Source organism: Neomonachus schauinslandi, chromosome 13 (assembly GCF_002201575.2).
Source record: "Neomonachus schauinslandi chromosome 13, ASM220157v2, whole genome shotgun sequence".
NCBI lineage: Eukaryota > Metazoa > Chordata > Mammalia > Carnivora > Phocidae > Neomonachus > Neomonachus schauinslandi.
In genome coordinates, this window is record NC_058415.1 from 40,432 (window position 1) to 50,364 (window position 9,933).

General features: G+C 39.0%; 1 pseudogene; it reads left to right on the plus strand.

The window, feature by feature from the left end:
• Positions 1–4,183: 4,183 nt before the first annotated feature.
• Positions 4,184–4,658, plus strand: LOC110584377 (annotated as a pseudogene).
• The last annotated feature ends 5,275 nt before the right edge of the window (positions 4,659–9,933 follow it).

The following is a 9,933-nucleotide window of genomic DNA, read 5'->3' on the forward strand; positions in this document are numbered from 1 at the left end:
TAAGACATGGCCATGGGATTTCATCAGTAACTACTGAATAAATGATGTACTCATTGAAATTACATAGGTTATTACTAATTTAGTTCCACATTATCATAAAAAGGAAATCATTATGATTTAATATACAAAAAATCAAATACTGGACCTTGTGTTGGCATCAGTCATAGGTATAAAAGACCTTTCAGTCTGAGCTTAATAGGACTTAAAGTACTGTAAAAACATACATACATTTTAGAGAGAATGGGGATGAGGGAAAAAGAGGCAGAGCAATCAGAAAGAATCAGGAAGAGATGCAGACAGAGGGAGAGACTTTATTGTAAATATGTATCTCATGATTCTACACAACTGGATTTGCACATACCTCACATGCAATAAAACAGAATACAACATAATCTTGAAGAAAATACATTCAGAGATAGGAATTTATGACCTAGAATGTACTTATACAAAGGATTCAATCATGGGTAAAATATCACCACTAGTTCTTTATATAAACATTGTGTCAGAATTACCTCTAATGTATTTTTGAAAGCTACATGTTTGGTTTTTGTCTTTTTGTGTGGCAGTAAAACAATTAAATACTTGATCAGAGAGAACCTGAAAACAACACCATTCAATCACAGTGCTTAACTTTTGCCCAAAAGATGCTTAAAATTACCATACCAATTTATCAGGAACTCTGAAAATTCATTGGCCCTATACCCTCAGTTGGAATCAGAACTATCAAATGCAGTGGCCAACACTTTCCTCTTCCTTCTGCAGATTTCTGTTTCACACATTACCAAAGTAAAGTACATAAAATTCCTGAGTTTGGATTATTCACTATTAACATTTTTTTAAATTTTATTATGTTGTGTTAATCACCATACATCATTAGTTTCTGATGTAGTGATCCATGATTCATTGTTTTCATATAACACCCAGTGCTCCATGCAGTACGTGCCCTCCTTAATACCCATCACCGGGCTAACCCATCCCCCCACCCCCCTCCCCTCTAAAACCCTGTTTGTTTCTCAGAGTCCATAGTCTCTCATGGTTCATCTCTCCCTCCGATTTCTCCCCCTTCATTTTTCCCTTCCTTCTCCTAATGTCTCCATGCTATTCCTTATGTTCCACAAATAAGTGAAACCATATGATAATTGGCTTTCTCTGCTTGACTTATTTCACTTAGCATAATCTCCTCCAGTCCCATCCATGTTGATGTAAAAGTTGGGTATTCATCCTTTCTGATGGCTGAGTAATATTCCATTGTATATATGGACCACATCTTCTTCATTCATTCATCTGTTGAAGGGCATCTCGGCTCTTTCCACTATTAACATTTTAATCAGAATAAACACTTTAATAAGTTATCCAGTTGAGTAATCTATGTACAAAGTGTAATATTGACATCACTCTCTATGATACAATAATTAAAATGGATAAGAACTTGGAGATAAAGACAGATACATTCTCAAAGCAATGACAGGTCCAAGCACGATAATGCAAACTTTAAAGTACTATAAGGAAAGGTATAAAGAAAAGGATATTTTGGTATTATATGAATCTCAGACATCCATCAACATTAGGTTAATTATCATGTTTCTGAAAGCTATCTTGAAGAGTTAATGACACTGGACTCAACAAATTGTCAGCTCTAAGGCGGGTCTGATGACCATTTTCATCCAGCTGCTTAGTACTGAAGAAGCATAGTTATATACCAACCAAATAGACATCAGAGAATGAGCATTTCAGTTCCTTCATATGCAAATGTTCAGGAATACAGCACATTTTTAAGTATTCTAAGACTTTCAAAATCTGAATTGGGTTTGGGTGTAGACCCATTGATGTATGAAAGAAATTGGTACAAAACTGGCCTAAAATAAATGTTCATAAAATGTGAATAGGAGATGTGGTATTTCACACTATTTTATACCTCCTTTGATTTCCTCTTAGGATGTGTTCTCTGGTATCCACAACAAAAATCTATGCTCAGAAAATTTCTTAATGGGATTAATTATAAAAGTATCTGAGACCATCTAAATGTGCAACAACAGGGTATATCCCCTGACTCACACCTGCTTGGAGGAGCAAATAAAAACAAACCACGGTTCAGTGTCATGCACACACACAGAGATACGGAGACACCTGCTGAAATAACTTCCTGACAGATTTTTAAATGTGCCTCATAAAGGAAGCATTCACCAAAGTGAAGGAGGGCAAAAATAAAATGCTAACTCGTCCAAGGAAAACACCAGTATCATAATGCACCACTAGAATAAAGCAATGATATGTTTTAACATTATCCTATCAGTAAGAAATAAGAAGGTAGTTGAGAAAAGATAAAACCCTGGTGAGAGGAACTTGTACAAATGTTTTGCTGCTTTACAGGATTTTGTGTGTGTGTGTGTGTGTGTAATTATATAGATAGATGACAGATAGATGGATAGATAGATAGATAGATAGATAGATAGATAGATAGAGATAGAGATATGAAGGAATGTTGAATAGCTACCTATCTTACAGGTATAAAAATGAAAACCATTTTAAGTTGAAAAACAAAATATCAGGCAAAGGAGATGCCCACTAAAAGAGAAAAACGAATGCAATTGTCTCCCTGTTACAACTGCTTCCAGTGCCCTGCTGGTGAGCACACTGGGAGGGAACTACCGTACTCATGTCATAGTCTACAACCGTACTTTTTTTTTCTCATCACATTCAGGAAAATTATTATCCTTTAGTAATGCTGGATATATGAGAAAGATCAGGCTGCAAATGGCATTTTCCCATCACTTCTCAAGAGTATGTTCTGCTAATCCAGGTCACTTTGCTCCCTTCTTCCTCCCCAACTAGGCATGCATCCCTCTTCAATCTCTGTGCACCACCACAGAACGCAATCTTCCCAGAGAAAGGATAAGTCTTGAGTAAGATTAAATGAGAAATTTCATTTCATTTCCTTCTTATCATACTTAAAGAATTGTGTGATTACAATGAGATACAACCTCAAACCGGTCAGAGTGGCTAAAATGAACAACTCAGGAAACAACAGATATTGGCAAGGATGTGGAGAAAGGGGAACCCTCCTACACTGTTGGTGGGAATGCATGCTGGTGCAGCCACTCTGGAAAACAGTATGGAGGTTCCTCAAAAAGTTGAAAATAGAGCTACCCTACGACCCAGCAATTGCACTACTAGGTATTTATCCAAAAGATATAAACATAGTGATTCGAAGGGACACATGCACCCCAATGTTTATAGCAGCTTATGTCCACAATAGCCAAAACATGAAAAGAGCCCAGATGTCCATTGACAGATGAATGGATAAAGAAGAGGTGGTATATATACAATGGAATACTACTCAGGCACTAAAAAGAATGAAATCTTGCCATTTGCAATGACATGGATGGAACTAGAGGGGATTATGCTAATCAAAATAAGTCAGTCAGAGAAAGACAAATACCATATGATTTCACTCATGTGGAATTTAAGAAACAAAATAGAGGATCATAGGGGAAGGGAGGGAAAAATAAAATAAGATGAAATCAGAGAGGGAGACAAACCACAAGAGATTCTTAACTCTAGGAAACAAAGGGAGGGTTGCTGGAGGGAAAGTGGGGGGGGGGATGGGGTAATTGGGTGAAGGGCATTAAGGCGGGCACCTGAAATAATGAGCACCGGGTGTTATATGCAACTGATCAATCACTGAACTCTACCCCTGAAACTAATAATACACTGTATGCTAACTAAATTGAATTGAAGTAAAAAATTTCCAAAATGGGTGTACAAATATCTCTTATATACCCTGATTTTAATTATTATGGGTATATATCCAGAAGTGGAATTGCTGGATCATGTGGTGATTCTGTTGTCAAGTTTTTACGAACCCGCCTACTATTTTCCACAATGGCTGTGCCAGTTTACATTTCCTCCCAAAGTGCACGGATTCCAGTGTCTCCACATCCGCTCCAACACTTTTTATCTTCTGGGGTTTTGTGCTTAACTTTATTGTTATTTTTGTGGGTTTTTTGATAGTAGCCTTTCTGATGGGTGTGAGTTGATGGCAAACTGATTGTTGGCAAAGGTGCAAAAAGCAATTCAAAGAGAATTTGCTGAGCGGTCTTGTTCTCCACCTTTCTCTTCTTGTCGCTGAGGCTGTTCTGCTCTTGTCAGCCTCTGGCCTGCAGCCTCCTTGAGAGGGAGCACCATGCCTTCAATTAAGCGGCAGAGTTCTGATGGAGAGATATTGGAGGTTGATGTTGGAATTGCCAAACAGTCTGTGATTATCAAGACCCATTTTGGAAGATTTGGGAATGGATGAGGGAGGAGATAATGACCCAGTTCCTCTACCAAATGTCAACACAGCAATATTACAAAAGATCAATTCAGTGGTTCACACACCACAAGGATGAACCTCCTCCTCCTGAGGATGATGAGAACAAAGAAAAGCAAACAGATGATATCCTTGTTTGGGACCCAGAATTCCTGAAAGTTGACCCAGAAACACTTTTTTAACTTATTCTGGCTGCGAGCTACTTAGACATCAAAGGTTTGCATGATGTCAATATGATCAAGGGGAAAACTTCTGAGGAGGTTCACGAGACCTTCAATATCAAGAATGACTTTACTGAAGAAGAGGAAGCTGAGGTAACAAAGAGAACCAGTGGTGTGAAGAGAAGTGAAGTGTGGGGCCTGACACTGTAACACTGTAAGGATAGTTCCAATTACTAGTTGCACTGCTCTGCTTATAATTGTTAATATTAGACAAATAGTAGACAAATGCAGCAGAAAATCAGTTGCTTGAGCAAAATACTGTCTTCCTTGCATGTGTAGTTTGAATAGATTCCAAATTTATCGCTGAGTTTCTTCCAGTATGATCAAAAGTTTCTTTTTTCTTTGCCCTGAATAAAACTGAACTATGGATTCTCTATAGAAGGTGGCATTTGGGGCTTTCCCTCTCTTTGTAGAGTGATTTCTGCCTAGTTTATTGTGTAGTTAACTTTAGTTTAATGACCTTTTTAAAGTTGGCATTGTAGATAAAATATGTTGCAAAACATTTTCTGAAATAGAATTAACAATGTATCTTTATTCATGAGTTGGAAACTGGAAGAAGGCTAATTGAGGTAAATGTTTTGGGTGGGGTTATTAGGTTGTCTTCCAGCTTTCTATGGTTAAGGAGTACCAGCAGAATCGATTAGCCTGTTATGTAACAAGGCTCCCTTAATTGGATCTAAGGACTTTTTGCATTTTTAATCTTCAGCTTTGAATATGTTGGCTGGAGACTCAGTGACTACTCAGTTTGTGGTTTGGAAGGAAATATAACTAGATAGTCTGTTAGCTTTTCAATTAAAAAAGATAGGGGCACTTGGGTGACACAGTCGATTAAGCGTCTGACTCTTGGTTTCCATTCAGGTCATGATCTCAGGGTCCTGGGATCCAGCCCTGCACTGGGGTCTGCAATCAGCGTGGAGTCTGCTTGAGACTCTCTCTCTCCCCCTGCCCCTCTCCAGCCAAAATAAAAATAAATCTTAAAAAAAAAAAAGACAAATACCCCCTCCCCCCTGCCAAAAAATGAATTTGCCTTTGTAAAAATAGTGTTGTAACACAGGTCATCCTGGAACACAAATGAACCTTGACCTAAACCTCACTTTATACAAAAATTAACTAAAAATTTATCATAAACGGGGCGCCTGGGTGGCTCAGTTGGTTAAGCGACTGCCTTCGGCTCAGGTCATGGTCCCAGAGTCCTGGGATCGAGTCCCACATCGGGCTCCCGGCTCAGCGGGGAGCCTGCTTCTCCCTCTGACCCTCTCCCCTCTCATGCTGTTTCTCTCTCTCTCAAATAAATAAATTAAATCTTTAAAAAAAATAAAAAAATAAATAAAAAATAAAAATTTATCATAAACGTAAATGTAAGAGGTAAAATTACAATATTTTTTGAAGAAAACAGAGAAGAAAATCTTCATTACCTGACTTTAGGCAAGAAGTCCTTGAATATGATGTGAGAAGCCTGATCCATTCAATAATTGATAAATGGAACTTCATAAAATTAAAAACCTTTGCTCTGCACAATACACTGTTAGGAGAATAAAAAGACAAGCCACAGACTAGGGAAAATATTTACAAATCCCTTATCTGGCAGAAACTAGTATCCAGAGTATGTAAAAACCTCTCAGATTACAACATTGGACAACAAAGACTTCAAGTAAAAAATATGCAAAAGACTTGAACAGATACTTCTTCAAAGAGGATATACAGATGGCAAATGAGCACATGAAAAGATTATCAACATCATCAGCCATCAGGGAAGTGCAAATAAAAACATACTGAGCCCACACAACACTAGAAGGACCAAAGTAGAAAACACTGACATTACCAAGGGCTGTCAAGAATGTAGAGCGACTGGAATTGGCAAGAATTGCCAGTGTGAAGGCAAAATGGTGCAGCCACTCTAGAAAATGTTTCACTACTTTTTAAGTAAAGCTAAACGTACACATACTATATGATCCAGAATCCTACTCCTAGGTATTTACCCAGGAAAAATGAAAACTTATGTTTACAAAAAACCTTGCACAGGAATGTTTCGTAGCAGCTTTACTTATAATATCCAAAAATAGGAAACAACTGAGAGCCCTTCGTGGGGGGAATGGATAAACAAATTGTGGTGTAGCTGTAAGGGGCTTGCAGGGTTCTTGTCTCACCAAGTCCAAGAATGAATCTCACAGACACAAAAGGCTAAAGTGAAGTGAAAGTTTGTTGAATGAAGGTGAGAGCAGAAAGGAAAGGAAAAGCTCTCTAGAGTGACAGGGATCCCGAATGGGTGGCCACCGAGGGCTGTCACCGGTGGTCTTTATTGAGAACTGACCGGGAAACTTGTGGCCTCGAGATTCTGAGATTCTGGTGCCACCTTGGTCTGAGCAAGGACTGTTGATAACATCCTTAATGCCTTACTTCTTGGAGGTTTGGGCATCTTCTGTGATTACAATGCAGCCGCCAAAGAAAAATACTCCTTAACATCCAGGGCCGGGTGGTCTGGTCTATTCCCTTATCTCTTGTCTTAGCGCTTTTGCTGCCAGGGATAGTTTCAGAGCCTAGTAAGCACGCCCCCCACCCCCCCCAAGTCTCCCTGCCTATACCTTAACCCTTTCCTTACTCATAGCCATCCAACGAATGGAATATGACTCAACAATAAAAGGAACCAACAACTTGACTGGATCTCAAAGACATAATGTTGATTGGAAAAAGCCAGTCTCAAAGGTTACATGCTACATGATTTCATTTACATGACAATCTCAAAAAGACAAAACTATAATGATGGAGAACTGACCAGAGGTTGCCAGGACTTCGGGGGAGAGTTTGTAGGAAGGGTGTGACTACAAAAGCGCAGTACCAGGGAATTTCTTAGGGTGATGGGTCTGTATCCTGATTATGGTGGTGACTATACAAATCTATATTTTAAAAAACTTATGGCATTGTGCACCCCCAAAGAGTTCAGTTTTACTGTAAATTAACTTTAAAAAATTAAATTATAGAACACAAAATAACAATAATAAATCTATTACATGTTAATATAAATAACACAGCTTGTGGAAAGTAGTTATATTGTAACAAGGAGAAACTGGGCATGTCTGACTCCATTTGTTTCTATTTCCCTTGGTGCTGTGACCTATAGCTTAGAAACATCTGCTTAGCCCTGCACGTAGGCCTGGTGTCATCAAAGGAATTTTGCTTGCAGCCATGAATTACAAAATTGATTTCTTACCCAAAACCTACCTCATCCAAGGAGGTAAGAAATTACACACAGAAACGACTATGCTATGTTTAAGGTTTACGGGAATGACATGACCAGAATCCTGTAACAAAAATCAACTGACCCAAGACAAAGAAGCTACAAACCCTCCCTCAGTTGTCAACAGACATCAGTCACCCTTTGACTCCCACCCCTCCCACTTCCCTGCTCAAATCTCATGCTCAGGGAGATGGTTTTTTGGGACAATAGTCTGCCATCTCCTTGGTTTGCTAGCTTTCCAATTACAGTCTCTTTCCCTGCCCCAACATCTTGCCTCTCGACTGACTGGTGTGTTGTGTGGCAAGTAAAAAAGGCTTGGACTTGGTTACAATATTCCCAAAAGAAAAAAAAATGTAGTGAGAAAGTTGGCATTGTCTTACAATTTTGCAAATTTCTTTAATGTCTGCCTTGATAGATGACAATTGGATTCTCATATCTGCTTCTGCATTCAATCTCTTTTGGTTTTGCACATCATGTAGTCTCAGAAAAATTCAATTGTACACTCATTAGATAAGAGTAAATTAGACAAATATTAGTATTATTCTGAGAAGAGTCTGACCTCATGTCCCCCCAGAAAAGTGTTGGGGACCCTTTGGCTTCCCTAGACCACACTTTGAAAACCACTGGCCTATGTTATAACTTGGCACCAGAGGAAGTGCTTTTCTTTGTATGATTAATTTTCTAAAAAATATTCATCATTTAACATATTTATTGTGTGATTATGATATACAGTCATAATCTTTAAAGTCAAACTTCGATGTTTATTGTAGTTAGAGGAACACTTTGATTTATGATTTCCAGCAATGAATTGCCCAGGAACATGCCAAAGATGTTATTTTCATTTTTTGGGATTAAGAATATTAATTATCTGCCATCAAAACTTTAACGCTGTCATTATTTGAGTAAGTAATATTTGTTGTAAGAAGAAATACTTGTAAGAAATAACTCACCTTGGGGCACCTGGGTGGCTCAGTCGTTAAGCGTCTGCCTTCAGCTCAGGTCATGATCCCAGGGTCCTGGGATCGAGCCCTGCATCGGGCTCCCTGCTCCGCGGGAAGCCTGCTTCTCCCTCTCGCACTCCCCCTGCTTGTGTTCCCTCTCTGGCTGTGTCTCTCTCTGTCAAATAAATAAAATCTTTAAAAAAAAAAAAAGAAAAAGAAATAACTCATCTTGGTTGAAAAGATGTTTCCATAACTGCAGGTCATAACTGCAATGTTGTGTGGGCAGAACTGTTTTGCTTAGAACCCATTTACAGTCTGTAACTCAGAAAGCCTTACCTCCTCAGAAACTGTGAAATCAATAAGCAGCTTATTTGAGAATGGCATTAGGTAATCTGCATATATATAAATTGGGACTGATTGCAGCATCAGAAAGAACAGATTTCCCTGCCTCTGTGAATGTTGGGCAATGCAAAGTTAGGGCAGGTGCCAATGCCCTGGGGCTCTGACTTATCAGGTTTGCCTGGGTTTCAGATCTGAAAGTTCACCACTGTCTCAGGTAACAAAGACTGTAACAAGATAATTTGACATAGTCTAAACTATATTTGGAGTTGTTTTTCCCCAGGAACCAGGCTCATTATCCAGGATTGGAAACTTACCATCTAGCTAACATTTACGGATGGTTCGACTGCATTTCCAGCCAATCTCACAAGAAGTCAAGGCAACCAGGCCTTCAGTGGAAAAGGAGAGAAAAGAAAGACTAGGCTAGCAAGACTCTCCTTTGTCCTAGAATATAGAGAATGAAGGGGAAGTTTTTCTTCTCTAACCAGTGTTGAGACACTTGAGAGTCTAGACTCCCAGGGAAGACTCCATGGCCCAAGATCTCCTTTAGAGGGAATCCTGGGTCTAGTATGCAGGATATGTCAAGAACTCTCACAGAATAGAATGGTGGTTGCCAGGGGCAGCCAGATTGTGTGGGTGGTACAGGAAGTGGGAAGAGTTGATCAAAAGGCACAAACTGCAAGTGATGGGATGACTAAGTTCTGGGGATGTACTACAGAGACAGTGACCACAGTTAGCAGTACTGTATTATGTACTTGAAAGCTGCTAAGAGTAAATCTTAAATGTTTTACCATACACCAAACAATGGTAATTACGTGAGGTGATGGAAGTGTTAGCTAACCTGATTGTGGTCATCATTTTGCAATATATACATGTATCAGGTTGATG